General features: G+C 37.8%; 1 long non-coding RNA gene across 1 annotated transcript; it reads right to left on the minus strand.

Annotated features, from left to right (window-relative positions):
- Positions 1–9,579: 9,579 nt before the first annotated feature.
- LOC149784241 (uncharacterized) lies at positions 9,580–15,185 on the minus strand. Its single transcript, XR_016413817.1, has 3 exons — positions 14,215–15,185; positions 13,577–13,698; positions 9,580–9,731 (listed from the first exon to the last, which is right to left on the minus strand). It is a non-coding gene; the product is annotated as an uncharacterized LOC149784241 (long non-coding RNA).
- Positions 15,186–15,505: the final 320 nt, after the last annotated feature.

Consider the following 15,505-nt stretch of genomic DNA (forward strand, 5'->3'; position numbering starts at 1 on the left):
CAATGTACAATCTGCATGTCGCCCTTGCCACAGGACACAAATTGTGTCTGCAAATAGATTACACTCCAGCCCAGTTGATCTATGTTGTGGTGTTGCACAGGGGTCTGTTCTTGGACCTGTTCTCTACACTCTATACACTCAGCTGCTCTCAAGTGTCATAGATCATCATCCAGTGTCTCACCAATTGTACACTGATGACACCCAAATATACAAATCTAGCCACCCAACTGAAGTTGATGCTACCATCCAAGGTGTAGAGATGTGCATTTCTGATGTGAAATCATGGATGACTTGTAACAAGCTGCAGATGAATGATGATAAAACTGAGGCCATTCTGATTACAACACAAAGACTTTCTCATTCACATCCTTTACCTCACACAATAAATATCAGCAACGCCAACATTAAATTCACACAATCAGTACAAAACCTAGGTGTTACTCTGGACAGTACTCTCACATTGCACCAACATGTCATGAACATATGCAAGGCTGCATATCTTGAGCTGAGACGCATCAGCTCCATTCTCAGATATCTTTCAGTTGATGCCACTAAAACACTTGTGTGTTCATTACTACTTTCAAGACTGGACTATGGTAACTCAATTCTGTCTGGTTCATCTTAATATCTACTGCAGAGACTTCAAAAAGTTCAAAACATAGCTGCTTGGATCATACTTAGAGTACCACAATCAGAGCACACCTCCCCGCTGCTCTGTACCCAACACTGGCTATCCATTCGATCCAGAATCAAACACAACATTAGTTCTCTGTGCTACGTTTCACTGACAGACTCTAGTCCAACATACCTATCCGACCTCACCTATGTGTACACACAAGCAAGATACTTACACTCCTCTTCCGACAATCATATACTCATTATTCTCACTATGAAAACAGAGTCACATGGACAGCATTCTTTTGCATACCAGGGCCCAGCAACATGGAATGAATTGCCCACTGAACTTAGACACAAAGACGCAGTGATCCCATTCAAGAGTGCTCTCAAAACTACTTATTCTGACTGCAAAAACAAACTTAATGACTTAATAATGTTAACTACCTTAAATATTCTCAGCATGTTTTTTATGTTTTCTAATTTCATGGTGTTTGTTTTTGTAATCATATCATTGTGTATGTTTTTATGTTGTCTAATGTTGCAAAGCACTTAGAGCTTCTAAAGATTAGGCGCTATACAAAGTCCTCATTATTATTATTATTATATTTAGCTTGGATGAATATTTTTTAAATCAGTGGCCATAACTAAAACAATGGGATTTTGTTTTATGATCATAAAAGTATGTTGGACACCATCCATGATGTACAATGCTGTCTGACATTTCTATGCACCTAAGGTTTCCATCTCAAATATTAAAGCAAAATGCATATCAAATTTGACAGATTGACGAAAATAAAAAAAAGCAATGCTTACCATTTGAAAAGAGGCAATTGTCACTAGAATATTCTATTCAAAATGATATTAATTTTGGACACAGGGGATACCACCCCCATGTTTTCCTGACTCATGATATGTCGGCCTATTCTGTGCACAGCTTTAAAAGATGTAATGTTTATCCATCGAGCTATAGAAATGAAATACATTTACTGTAGACTGTTTCTGTCAGCAGTTAAGTTGAGTAATTAGGTCAGATTTATAGCTAGTTTACAAAATTCAATGTAGAATGCCAATAAATGACAAGATATATTATTGCAAACTAAAGTGATCTTGAAAAAAGATTAGTAAAGTTTAACATTTTATAAAAAAAATAAGCTATTATGTGGAAAAGAAACAACAATGAAATAGGATGCAATGTGTTTACGACTAGTTTTGGAAGGTACCGTCTCTAAGGTACCGTCATAATTGTACCGTAGTTTAATGGGTGGAAAGGCCATTGAAAGGTAAGGGCAGTGCGGAGACCATTGAGTATGTTCCAGAATAGCTGAATCTTTGTAGATACATAGATCCATTCGTAACTTCAGTCCGCAAGCGAAACACTGTACTTCGTATCCCAATCCTGACTCAGGTCCGAAGTAGACAAATCCTGTTCTAGTTAAAACATACGAAGAAGGTAATCCTTCCCTATCCGTAGGCCATTTTTGAAACATGTCCAATCGACGGGCACAATCACAATAGTCAGGTAAGAAGACTGGAAAATGGTAGGGTTTGAACTTGGAGTTCTTGCTGGATTTCTCACTCGATTCTTGCTGTGGCGAAGTCATCCTTCTGGTGGGTGGCTATCCTCTTACAACCAATGTTTTATACCGACATGTCCATACGGCAAAGTAAAGTGGGTGGGAAGCCGCACTCGCTTCTGCTACACGATTTGATAGACTTTTTCCAAGGGTCGACTGACGATGTGGTGTGTGGGTAAACGTACAATCTTGTTGGGTTGATAGGTGGTCACTTTCTCTAGACTGCAAGGCTTCTTTCAATACGCCAAAGTTGACCACTCGACTGGTACGATAATTCAGAGTAAGTCCTTTCACTTTACATTTCGTGTGCACTTCTTGTTTGTCCCAGTATTCGTAGCCGTAATTTTTGGGACCACCACTGACGAAACTTAGAATCTTGTCATCGGGGTGCTCGTCTGTCCAGGCTCCTAAACGGTCTCCTTCGATGTCAGGGTGCTGTTGACTCGGGTGATCGATATAAATGCAACTGTCCATGTCAAAGTACAAGACACGTTCCCCTAACAGTTCTAAAGCTTCGTACAATTTTAAGCGAGCATGAGCTGTCATGTAAGCTGCAATGATGACATTTCCAAAGGGGTCATCTTCTACAAAGTTCAGATCTTCTTCGTAATTCACCAAGATCAAATCCTCACGAACGATGTCCACGTGTTTCATGAATTTGGCTTTGTCGTGAATCATCTGAAAGTAGCGGGAAGGTTCGGTCAAATACTCCGTCTTGGGTAAACACAGTCATTGTGCCATTTTACCCCACAAGCAATTTAACATCACTTTGGCAAATCTAAAGTGATCTAAAGTAATGCCTTCTTGTGCCCAGAATTTCTCTCTGAATGTCTTTTGGTCTTTGGGAGTGTGACACCAGGACAGATAGCCACTGGCTTCTTGCTTCAGTTTCAAAAAGGCATCCACGTAGTCTGCGAAAATGCCTTTCTGCGTGGGGTCACCCTTGTGGAATTATTGTGTCTTGGGAAAGTGGCAAATTTCGTACACTTCTAACAGTTGGTATCCCATGTTCAGAGCTTTGAACAATTCTACGCTGACCCATGTCCCCGTCAAGGCCCGTTCTTCCTGGGTGTGATGACAAGGTTGATCTTGGTTGCACGTTTCAGCACAAGTACGGCACAAAGGAAACAAGTTTGCCTTGGCAATGGCGAGGTAAGACGGGATGGTATAGGTTCGTGGGAGGCAAAACTTTGCACTTGATCAAGCCTTCGTAGTGTCGAATGTTTTTTAGGTCGATGTGTTCGGTGAACAATTGTGGGTGCCCTGCAGGAAAGTAACAATATTTGCACACGTAGGGATACAGTGAACACACGTCCAAGTATTTGATTTCTTCTCCTTTCTCTTCATCAGCTTGGTACAGCAAACAGGTGGCATTGGTCCTTCCTCCGTACAAACTATCCCTTGGGTTCAGGGGGTCCATGAACTGGTAACTTTCCATGAGGCGTTTAAACTCGGGATCGGTGTTCAAACGGTGATCGTATTTGTGTTCCCACATTTCCACCACTTGGTATCCTTCCTGTTCTAACTTTAGGCGTCGCTGACAAATGGCCTGGTACAAGTCTTCCATGGTTCGTTGTAAGAACTGATTTTTAGTGCTGCGGTCAGGGTAACAGACGGGACATCCGTGAAATAAGCAACCGTTAAACTCGTACATGATCTTGGGGTTTTCTAAGTCCCAGCCATCGACCGAATGCATTCCGATGATCTTTTCGCCCTGTCCGTTGCGGGCATGCTGAATCCATTTGTCTTCCTTGTCGCACAAGTAATGCAACCAGCATGGGGCTTTGACCGAGTATTGACGTTTGACATAGTTGGTCGTTTGAGGACTGATGACAGCCACAGTGTTTTCAAGCATGAATCGTTGTCGGTAGACTAAGGAACATGCTTTGGCAATGGTGCAAGCTTCTTTCAAAGGATCGACCCCTCCGTGTTCCATGAACAGTTCTCGAAATTTTCCACAGCATCGCCGTAAAATGTCCACGTCGGAATGACGATACTTTAGCATTTCTTCCTGAAAGTCGAAAGGGTCGGAGGCATGAGCCTGGTACCAAGCGTAGAAAGTTTCTCGTTCGGTACGCATGTTGTCAGGGTCGTAATAGTGAGCCTGAGGCAAATGGGGTAGAACGGCGTGTTGATTGGCTTCTGTATTGAAAAAGTGTGGAAAGTACCCTTTAGCCATTTCTGTCATTCCAAACATTTTAGGCATTCGACTCAAAGGCATGGCTAAGTAGCTCATCGAATCTTTAAACTGCACTTGTCCCACTTGCAAGAAAATGATTTTGGCTCCGTTCAAAGTGACTTTAGGACGCTCGGTGCCACGTTCCGTATAGCATCTCAAAAGAAACTGTCCATCGTATCCGGAGAAATTATGAGCCATCACCGTGGCATGGTGATGACATTTTCCATAATAATGTTCGATGTCCTCTTGGCTCCACATCTTGTCGATGGGGTCTAAGACCCATTGTGTGAAATTGGCTAGTGTGTTCGGTCCTTGAAAGATTTTTTCACGCCCTCCAGGAATCTTACTGCAGTGAGGGCAATAACTCAAGATAGGTTCTTGAATCACTTCTCGCACGCTCGATGAGCCACGCAGAAATTAGGAATGTGAATACCGGTCTCTTGCATGCATTCAAAATCGAAAAAGATGAAATTGCCTTTCTTCTTCTTGTGATCATCCTCTTTCTCTGGTTGGGATTGGTATTTTTGCATGTAGCATTGGTGTTCCAAGTCCACGATGCAGTGATAAATGTGACATTTTTTTCTTTCCTGAACATACGTGTGCCTTGGTACTGTTGATACATAGACCTTGTCCACACATTGGGCACAATCTCAGGAGTTGACAAGCACATTTCTTCTGTGAACCTTGCATCTTCAGATGTTGTTGGTAACAGGCAGGGCTGACAAATGTGCGCAGACAAGCAGGACAATGCACTGGTTCTTGCCCTTCGCTCAGACAGGGTTGAGAGGCCAAACATCCTGAGCATTTCGATCCACAATGTTTGTGTTGCTCTCGATTATTATAACCATCATAAGTCACATTTCTCATAGTAATATTTGTATCCCAGGAATCTAGTGATAGTGGTAATGGTATCGAAATGGTCATCGTGATGATAGAGGTGAATGTATTTTCCATCCTTAAAGTCTTTCCCTCGAAACAACAGAGACCTGCGCACTTCTTGAGGGTGCACTTTCAAGGTGTATCGTGGAGCTAGGGCATCTTGCAATTTTTGCATCTCAGGAATGCCACAGGATGTGTCTTTGGATAGGCATGCTTGTTGTAACAGAAGTTCTGCTTCATTTCGTTGTTTGGCTCGGTTCGATTTTCGAATGTTCTCCCAGGCTCTTTTCCATTCTACCGTGTCGTTCTTGTCGGCATAGGTTCATCCCACCACGATGGCTCGGGCTAAACACATGTGGTCTTGAAAATTGTTAATTTGGACAAGACTTGTTTTGGTAATGCGAAGGTTGTTGACCAATAAGGTCTTTCTGCATTGTCCGGTCCCTTGAGGAGGAGAGACGTGGGTCATGTCCAGTGTGGCTTTTCCATCGGTGATGTCAAACTGGTCATTAGATTGTTGCACGTGTTGAATCTTGTCCATGACTTTGGAAGTGGTCAATTCTGCAGGGCTGCTAAACTCGATCCAAACAGGGGATTTCAAACCGTCATGTTGTATGGAAAGTCTCAAGCGATCATCTTCTTTGGGTTGACATTGTCGCTTGAGTGTGGTGAGCAAAGAATCCCACATGTCGGTGATGAACCCTTCTGCTTTCTCTAACAGTACTTCAGACTTGAAATCTTTAAACTTCACTGTGTATTTGTAAGCCGTAGTTCTAAATTTTCTAGAGGGACGCTTTTCCGTCTCTCGAATGTCATAGTACTATTCAGGGTTGACTAAGGGTGGTAAACTTTGTTTAGAGGGTTTGGATTCTGGTTCACTCATGTCCTCTTCAAAATCACTGGCATGAATTTGTGCCAAGACTTCAGCCTTGGTACGAGGCGATAGATCACGTTTCTGCCTCTTACTTTCTTCTTCTTTCTTCTCAAATGAATTGGATCATTTCATCTCGATAGCAAAAAAGTCAAATGACTAAAGTTTAAACACCATGGACTAATTTATAGTCATAGCAGACCAGCGTATATAAAGGGTATGTGTCTTGTCCTTTCACTATTCATTTCACTCTCAAACTGAGCACAACGATGGAAGAGACTACCAAGATCGAACGTTTCATCAGAGCTTTGTGAGGGGTCATTAGAAAATTCTCTTCAGACCAGCCGAGGGACTACTCTCCTTCCTTTCAAGATAAAAGTCAAGATACTTGCTATATCTGTCAGAAGAAAGGGCATTGGTCTTCAGAGTGTCCAGACCGTCAAAAAAGAAAAAAAAGGGGTTAGAAGAGACAAAAGTCAAGATACCTGTTATTATTGTCAAGAAAAAGGACATTGGTCACCAGACTGCCCAAAAAAGAAACAAGAGGAGTCAGAAGAAGAGAGGGATTCTTCAGAGGAAGAGGAAGAAGAAGAGGAAGAAAACAGACAGGTGAAGAAAAAGAAACAGAAGAAGAAAAGAAGGGAAGAAAGTGAGGAGGAAGAGGAGGAAAAGACTATGACGGTGAAGAAATTAAAAAAACAGAGAGTGAACAATGAGACAGAATAAGTCTATGAACTTTTTAAAGTGCTCTGTTGTGAATTGTGAATTGTAAATATTTATAAAAGAATAAATTAATTATAAAAGGTAAGTGTCTTTGGGTTTTGATTTTAAAATAAGAACCTACACTCACGCACACTCATACACAGACAGGTACTATTGGGTAAAATGAATTTTTTTAGTTATTGGCAATTGAAAGTCTATCTCTTTTCGAGAGATGTGGATGGCCCTGAAAAGGGCCTATTTTGGTGTAAGGGGTGAGTTTAAACAATCAACTTTAACTGTCTTAAGCCTTTGCCACGGCCAAGGCCTAATTCTGGACTGCGTACTGTTGATGATGATTTCATTGAAATCACTAAGGGTGGTGCGGTAGGCGTAGTCACAGGGTTGGAGTGTTTAGCTTGGGAAGGTCGTATTCTCTTCAGCCGTAATAAAGACGTCTGATACATTTGTTTCAGACTTCTTAACTCCGCTAAAATGTCTAACAGTACCGTGACCGTTTGATTTTGACACCCTTGTTTCTTTGCTGCTGCTTCTTCTTGTTGTTGTTTTTTTCTTACCTCTTCTTCTTGCTGCTGTTGCTGTAGGAGAAAAGTTTGTTCCGCTTCCTTTTGCTGTTGTATAAATTTCTCCAATTCTTCTCTCTGTCTCTGTCTAAAATTTTCCATGTGCGGTAATGAAGGAGAAGGTGACGAAGGTTCAGGAACAAATTCTTGCAAGGTAAAAAAATCCACAAAATCCCAATTCACCTCTTCTGAAAGTAAGTCTGGGTTCCCTTGGGTAGTCTCCACCATCAGTGCACCCCAATTGATCGTTTTCTGAGTTTCCGTCATGTTGAAAAACTGTCGCTTAGATTGACTGCGCACAGGCGCTAGCGAATCTATATAGACTATGTGACGTCACAGACTGCTCTCTTCGGACTGGACGTGGGCTAACTGAATTTTGTAACGCGTGTTTGGATTGGTCAACAAACTCAATCCGTTTCAATCCTTCCTCTCCCTATAAATAAGTACAGTTCACTGCATTCCTTCACCTGTTACTCAGCACCCCAACATGTGGACCGACGTACAATCTTCAACGCTTGTGTCTTCGATGATGTTCCGGACGGACATACCAATGTATGTCCGATCCAACTGGACAGTTATCCACAGGACAGACACCAGCCTGTGGATGCGAAGAATCTTATGTGGAGCATCAAGGATGCCTCAAAAGAGTCTTAATCTATGGTCCTGCAGTCAGGCGCAGCCTAAGGTCAAGAAGAAGATGTCACAGATGCTCTTTATGTTAAGGGTATATTAACATAAAACCAAAGGCCCTTTTCAGGGCCATTCCTATCTCTCGAAAAGATCTTGACTTTCAATTGCCTACCCCTTTTTTTATTTTTTTGTTTAAAAAAATAATAAAAAAATAGAGACCCCTCCCTGTTTCAATTTTCGCCTGTTCCATTTTCATAGACCCATCAGGTCGGGACCTTATTAAAATAGGGTCCCGACCCTGTTCCATTTCCCCTAGTCCCAAGACAGTCCCACAATTTATTCCCCATGTTCAATTTCCCTTGTCCCTAGAGTGAATAGTTGTTTTTCTTTCTCCCATGTTAAATTCCCCTTGTCCCTAGAATGGATATTTTTTTTTCTCCCATGTTAAATTACATAGTCCCCAGAGTGGATATACCCTTTTTAACATGGAAGTTCCCTAGTCCCTAGACCGTCCCTATTCACTACTACCATTGTCATTACCAGCTTGAAACCCAATTTAATGCCATTTGTATAAATTCATTTCAAATAAATAATTGAAGTGTAAAGTCAAGCAAGTATTCTGTTTGCAGATTTTACATTTTAGATATTATAGTGAAGTCATATTTTCTCTTGTTTAGTAAACTTTATTGCAACTGGTTCCAAAATAGTAAATCTTATTTAATGTTCATTCACCAGAATAGGTATTAATACAATCCCGAATTAACTGTATGGTACTAAAATATACCCTGATCTTGTGTGAGATTACAGAACTATACCTCAAGACAACAATAATATATTGAATTTATATTATATCAAGACTGTCATGGTTATGAACTCCAACTTTATTCAGGTTTTTTCATAATAAATGATCATCTTGTGCTATGGTTGAAAAGAAATCAAAGTTCAGTTTAACTCCATTCTCTCCACATTTGTCAGTTGTTAAGAGGCATACTCATCCTCAGTGTTATAGTAAAATGTAATCTTATTTGGATCAATCTTGGTGGTGTAATATATGAATGGAGAAAGAATATTATCATCCAGATTAAAATATGTTTTATTCAGACTCTACTAAAATTTTTAGTTGGATATGGGTTACGGAGCCTGATGTGTACGAACAAAGCAATGTGTACCATGACCTTTTTAATTTAACATTTTAAACTCCTGCAGAAGAAAGAGATTTTTTAGATCCATTAAACTGTATTAACAAAAACATTTCTTCAGTATGATTTTCCTTTACTTAGTATTGACAAAACTCATATTTTAAAGTTGTTGTTTTTTTGTGTTTGGTTTGGCCTTTTATGGTAAGCCAACACAAGTAAGTTATTTAGTGCCAAGGCACTTTAAGTATAGTGCCTTGCCCAAGGACACACCATGGTAGCTAACCCAGGTTGGTCTGATGGTAGAATTTGAACCTACCTTATTTCACAGGTCCAGAAAGCTAACCACTGAGCCACTACAGCTCCCCATCTTATAGTGGAATGCTGGTATACTTTATGATCAAGAAGCTAACCCAGGTTGGTCTGATGGTAGAATTTGAACCTACCTTATTTCACAGGTCCAGAAAGCTAACCACTGAGCCACTACAGCTCCCCATCTTATAGTGGAATGCTGGTATACTTTATGATCAAGAAGGATGGGTTGGGGTATGCATGTTCCATCTGAAAAAAGTGATGGAATTTTTGGTTACATAATATTTTAGTCATACAATATGAATCATTTTCTATAGATTTAAGATGTATCAGATCAAGTTAAGAAAAATCATATATTCTGTTTCCTGGGAATGTACTAAAATTCACTGTTATTGTTTGATTTTTTGGTAGTAAGCTTACTTGGTATTTTTTTCTTTTTAACTTGAATACCTAATTTGTTAACATCCTATTCTAAATCTTCATAGTTCTGTCTATTAAGTGACAACTGTTGATACATGTAGGGAAGTTTCTGTTTATATCTTTTGATTTTTGTGATTCTGGAAGTTGCAGTATTTGTTGTTGTATTATTAACCATTTCAGTCATTTAATGAATGCAGAGTATACTGCTCTATAAATGAAATTTATGGGAAAATAATGTAAAAGCATGTTTCACTGCAAATATAAATTGTTTAAAATAATATATCATTTATCATATGACTATTCAATTGTGGTAACTAGTATTCCATCCAATATCTATATATTAAAATATGTCTTTTCATACAGCTGGTGATCATTTAGATACAAGTCCAATTGAACATGATCAAATTATCAATGCAGGTGTTTTTATTAGTAGTAGTATTGCAAGTATAAGTGTTAGTATTAAGATTTCATATACAGGTATGATAAGTGTATCATAATGTTTAAATGATGCTCCTTGTTACAACATAAAATATGTTCATTGAAACAAATGGTTCACTGGTAAATTGGCAGCAAAGGTCTTCACTGAATTATGTTGCATAAACTATTTTACAATAAAACATATATGATGCATCTCAATTATGATGAATGTGAGGAGGAGGATTAGTAATAATGCAATTTAAGTTATCTTCATAACATAAGTTCTAGCAGATGTGTAATTTTTATGTGGTTCATCATCAGTTTGAAACTGGTCTATGATTTCTGGATCTGGACATATCTGGTCCCCTGCTGTTGTGCTGCTATGGTCTTTACAGTTCATTAGGATATCAGTTACACTTGGTTTACATTTAGAACCCCATGGGATAGAATGCCCAGTTTGAAACTGAGAGAATGGTTAATTATCCATAATATAACTCCTGCAGTTATTATTAGGTTTGATATCAAGGTCTTTCTTTAAAAGCTTTTCAACTCAGGTTCTGTTCTACCATACTGATAAATAAAGTCAAATTCAAGGCTTTCAGATTTGTCCAGTTTGTTTCATGTGTTGCGGCAGACAGACTGTATATTGCCACTGTACCATATAAATATCAGTGCTTAGTCTGCTCTCAGTTGCTGTGGTTTGATTAGTTACAAGTGTCATCACAAGTGACTAATTATTGACCAATGTAATGAAACTTGTATAATTAGAAGGCTGGACATAGTACACAATTAATTTTACTATATGTTCTCTACATTTGTTTCTCAGTACTGACCTTTCCACTGTGTGACAATCAATGCAAATCATATGTTAATCTAAAATACCTTCAAAGATGAATTCACGGTGAAGTTCTTGTCAAAGGTTGACCTGCTCTTTTTTTAGATCATTGACTGTCAACATAACAGCATGTAACCAGAACACGTATTTCACTTCCGGATCATCACCAAGGCCTTATTACTCACTGTGCACTGTCGCCAAAATACATACAGACAACAACACCCTGAGCTCATATTATCAAGAATAAACAGTTACCTTTAAATCCCTACCAAAAATGCATAAATAAAACTCTTCTATCACCACCAAAATGAGAGAGGAAAAAATGTTCTAAAAATAGACTAGAACTACATTCGTGGGTACTGAACTGGAAGTATTAATTGTGATGTAATTCCTGGCTGTATTTAAAAACTCTAAAGATCTTAAATGTGTGCTAGAGGGTAGGGTTAGCAGTTATACTCCCAATTATGTTTGTGATGAGCAAAAGCAGCTGCACAAATTTGAGCTTTTAGTTTGGTTCTGGTAGGGTCAAAGGATGCAGGTACATTTTACATTCATTTTTTACTAGAAATAGCTATTTTCAATATTTTTCTGTGACAAGGCAACTAAAAGAATCAGTATGTGCCTTATGCATGAATAAAGTTCACTAGTACTATAACAAATTAGCATACTTTTCATCACCCCTCTACCATCAAGATTTTTTTATATTTACCTCTGTAGCAGACACAAATAAAAGTCGGCAGCTCATTTGCAGACTAAGTTACGCATATGATCTCCAATGCTCATCTAACTGTGACAGGCAGTCACCAACAAGCCAACCTATTTCCATGCCTAACTCAAAGTAAATCTGAACCACATTATAGATTTAGCTTATGTGTAAATTTATAAATGCTAGGCTTGTGATAATTAGGTTCATGCCTTCTACCTTAAAAATTAGAGGGATGTCAAAATACGAAACTATCCAGTGAGACCTATGATGTTAATTTTAATCCCTATGGGATTTGTGACATAAAAAACCCAAATGCTTTATGTATTAAAAGGTAACTAATGGGGGCAGGATCTGCAGTGAATCAATGGTTAGTATGCTAGACTCCTGATAAAAATGTTTGTGTTAAAATCCTGTTATCAAGTCAACCAGGTTACCTACTGCAATGTACCCTTGCCTTACTCCAATTCCCTCTGTACTCAGTAAACAACTAGTGTTGCTGTACATAACAAAACCAGTCCATATTGATTTTACATATTTTACTAAATCCTGACAAAAATAATTCTCTAAATAAAGAATGATTAATATGTGATGGTCTCGCATGTAATCAAACTCTTCCAAGCTTTTAATGATATGAACCGATTTATCAATGTTTATCAAATTTGCATGAAAAACTATTTCTTATTTGTCATCAAATATGTTCAATGTTTTGATCATATAAGCATTTCTGCTACATTAGATCAAAATAATCTTTTTGTCAGAAATAGAGTCCTTATAGTATTTGCAAGGTCAACCAATCAGATGCAGAATTTGAGTTTAATATGAATGAATATATTTTTTACAAAATTGCTCTTTTGCTATATCTTGATGAGATAAATCTATTCACCAAGTCTGATAAAATTAATGAGAAATAGTTTTAAGAGCAGTAGCAAGAATGGCTAGTGAGATGTAGAACCACCACATTATATGCATAGATTTTGCTTATAGCCTCAGACATACAAGCAAATAATTAAACAAGTCAGATCTAAATTGGATCATAAACACTTTTGTGCAAATCATAAGAAACTCTGCCAATCAGATGCAAGGTCACTTCACTACCATACCTTTATCACACTCATAATAAGCATCATTGTGAAACTTGACTATATAAGCCCAATGGCCAAGCATGATCAAACTTGAATCAGCAGTAGTGGTTATAACCTCATGTATCTGTATGCATCTTCACTTCTTCAATCTAGATCTCATTTATATAAGCATGTATTCTAAGTTTAGTAAAAACTGCACTACATGTATAAATATTGCATGCGGTGGTAACATACTCAGATGAAAGATCACCTTATTATTATTAATGGTTAACACTCATTAAACTTCAAGGACAACTTAATGATTTTAGCCTATATTGTGGAAGTATGGCTTTTAGGCTGGTTAAAAAACTCAACTAATCTTATACATGATCACATGTATATACTTGGATTTTGCTCATTATTAGATTTATCCAAGATGTTGATTTAAGCCCAAAACCAAGTTTTATATAAACAAATTGATCAGAACTATGGACTCCAAAGTAGCTAATTTCTTACTGTTGAAAGACAGAAGGGGATGTGAAATAAATAACACACTCTGGACCATTACATAAACCCACTTAGCCTTTTGACCAGTTGAGATAAAATATCAACAATATGTTAAATAAGATTGATAAATTATGTTTTCTCACATTACCTCTAGCCCTTTTCAACATGGATGGTATTTTTCTTCCACATATGTCAGCTCTTAATTAGTGGCCCTTTCCCATCATGAATGTTGTAGGTGAAACTCTCAGAATTAGGCTTTTTAATTTATATCTGTAGAAGAAAAAAAACTATTGGTCTGCATATATCAATGTCACCATTTCTGTATTAGATTAAAATACCATATGTGTGTGTGTGTGTGTGTGTGTGTGTGTGTGTTAATTTTAGAATTTAAGCAAACTTGTCTCCATGTGTTTATTTTAAAACTGATGATGATAACACATAACAGGTTCAATGGATAAAATGTTATTTCTTACTTCTTACAACTGCTCATTATATCTGAATTTACATTCAATGTTTGTTTTAATTAACATATTTGGGATAATGGGCAAATTATTTATTTTGTAGTTTATCATTATATCATTTACCAGTCTTTTATCATTCAAATATGTAAAATATAGTACCATTATACTGACTTCATATTCTATATGATATCCCAGCAATACATATTAAGCAGATAAGTGCAAATACAAATGTTCAGAATGTAAAATTTACTCCAAGCTCAAAGAAGATCAGCAAAAGATAATATCCAACAAATTACCAAACAAAAAGCGAAGTTAACGCAGTTACCTTTATTATGATGTCTCCAACACCAACGGTACTGTACAGCTACGTCTTCTGAGTTTTACCGTCATCTTGTCTTTCAAACCAGAATTAATTTCTTGAGCTCTTACAAAATGAAGAAACTTTTAAATACTATAATTTAAGCAGCTTCTTTACATGCCATCAGATAAATTATGGCACAGTGTTATGTCTGTCAACAAAACGCAACTTCACATTTGGACGGCGCGCTGTGTGGGCATCGCCGACACAGCAACTGACATGAATTCTCTATTAGCAGACAATGATTCGGAATAAATCCTTCGCAAATCTAACATTCTCGATTTTTCATAGTTCCACTTTTCATTGTTGCATCTGTTTGATTGTACAATTGCTAATGATGTTCAATGAATCAACTTCAATTCATCTGCTGTCTGAAATCCCGGTTCAGTTGGTATTTTCTTCCGCGCATGATGCCGTGTAAATAAAAGATACGGTCGACATTCAAAGTGGTTTAGGTTAATTTATTATTTTTCTTTATTAAGGTCATTTGCAGAAAGTGTTTCGCTAGGGTGAGAAAAAAAAAATATAACAAAAAGAAAACTTTCTTTTCCAACGCTAATACTGTATATATTTCAATTTGTGATTGATGCTATAAATAAAAAAAGAATGATAATAAAGCATTTTAGCCCGTGGCTTCGGCACGGCACTCGTTTTTGTGGGTTTTTTAAAATGTTGTTAGTGTTGTTTTGGGGTTGTTTTTTGTGTGTGTACCACACTAAAAAACATACCAGGTATTAGGCCTAACGTAGGAAAAGAAATTATCCTCTATTTATTACTATTCTTACTGTCAAATGACGCAAAAGTGATCAAATTGCTATTAAGATTTTGTTTTGTATAACTTACCGCTCGTTTTCCTCGAGATAAAGCAGCCACTTCAAAATGATTATAAAATCTGAGACAGATGAAAAACGTGGTTTAAATAATTCGTAATCGCCTGCCTTAAAATACTGTAGGAATTTGCTAATGTATTTCATGGCCCTCGTTTGAATAGATATCAACGATCACGTATATCGACCAAAATTTGTATATTCCTGCCCACAATCATGTATTTTGTATTAAACCGTACATTACACGAGCGCTCTGTGGCAAACTCGGGGAGGGGGGGGTCTCTATTATACCCAGAGGCGTAGCTATGATATTTTGCGCCCGGGGACGAACTATAAAATTGGCGCCCCAGCCCCCTCCCCGTTTAATCACATTTTTGAATATTACCCTTGTTTACTTATTATAATGTAACGTTGTAAGCCTCATTTTGGCG

The sequence above is a fragment of the Sinohyriopsis cumingii genome, chromosome 14 (genome assembly GCF_028554795.1).
Source record: "Sinohyriopsis cumingii isolate HCF-2022 chromosome 14, ASM2855479v2, whole genome shotgun sequence".
In the NCBI taxonomy this organism is placed as follows: Eukaryota; Metazoa; Mollusca; class Bivalvia; order Unionida; family Unionidae; genus Sinohyriopsis; species Sinohyriopsis cumingii.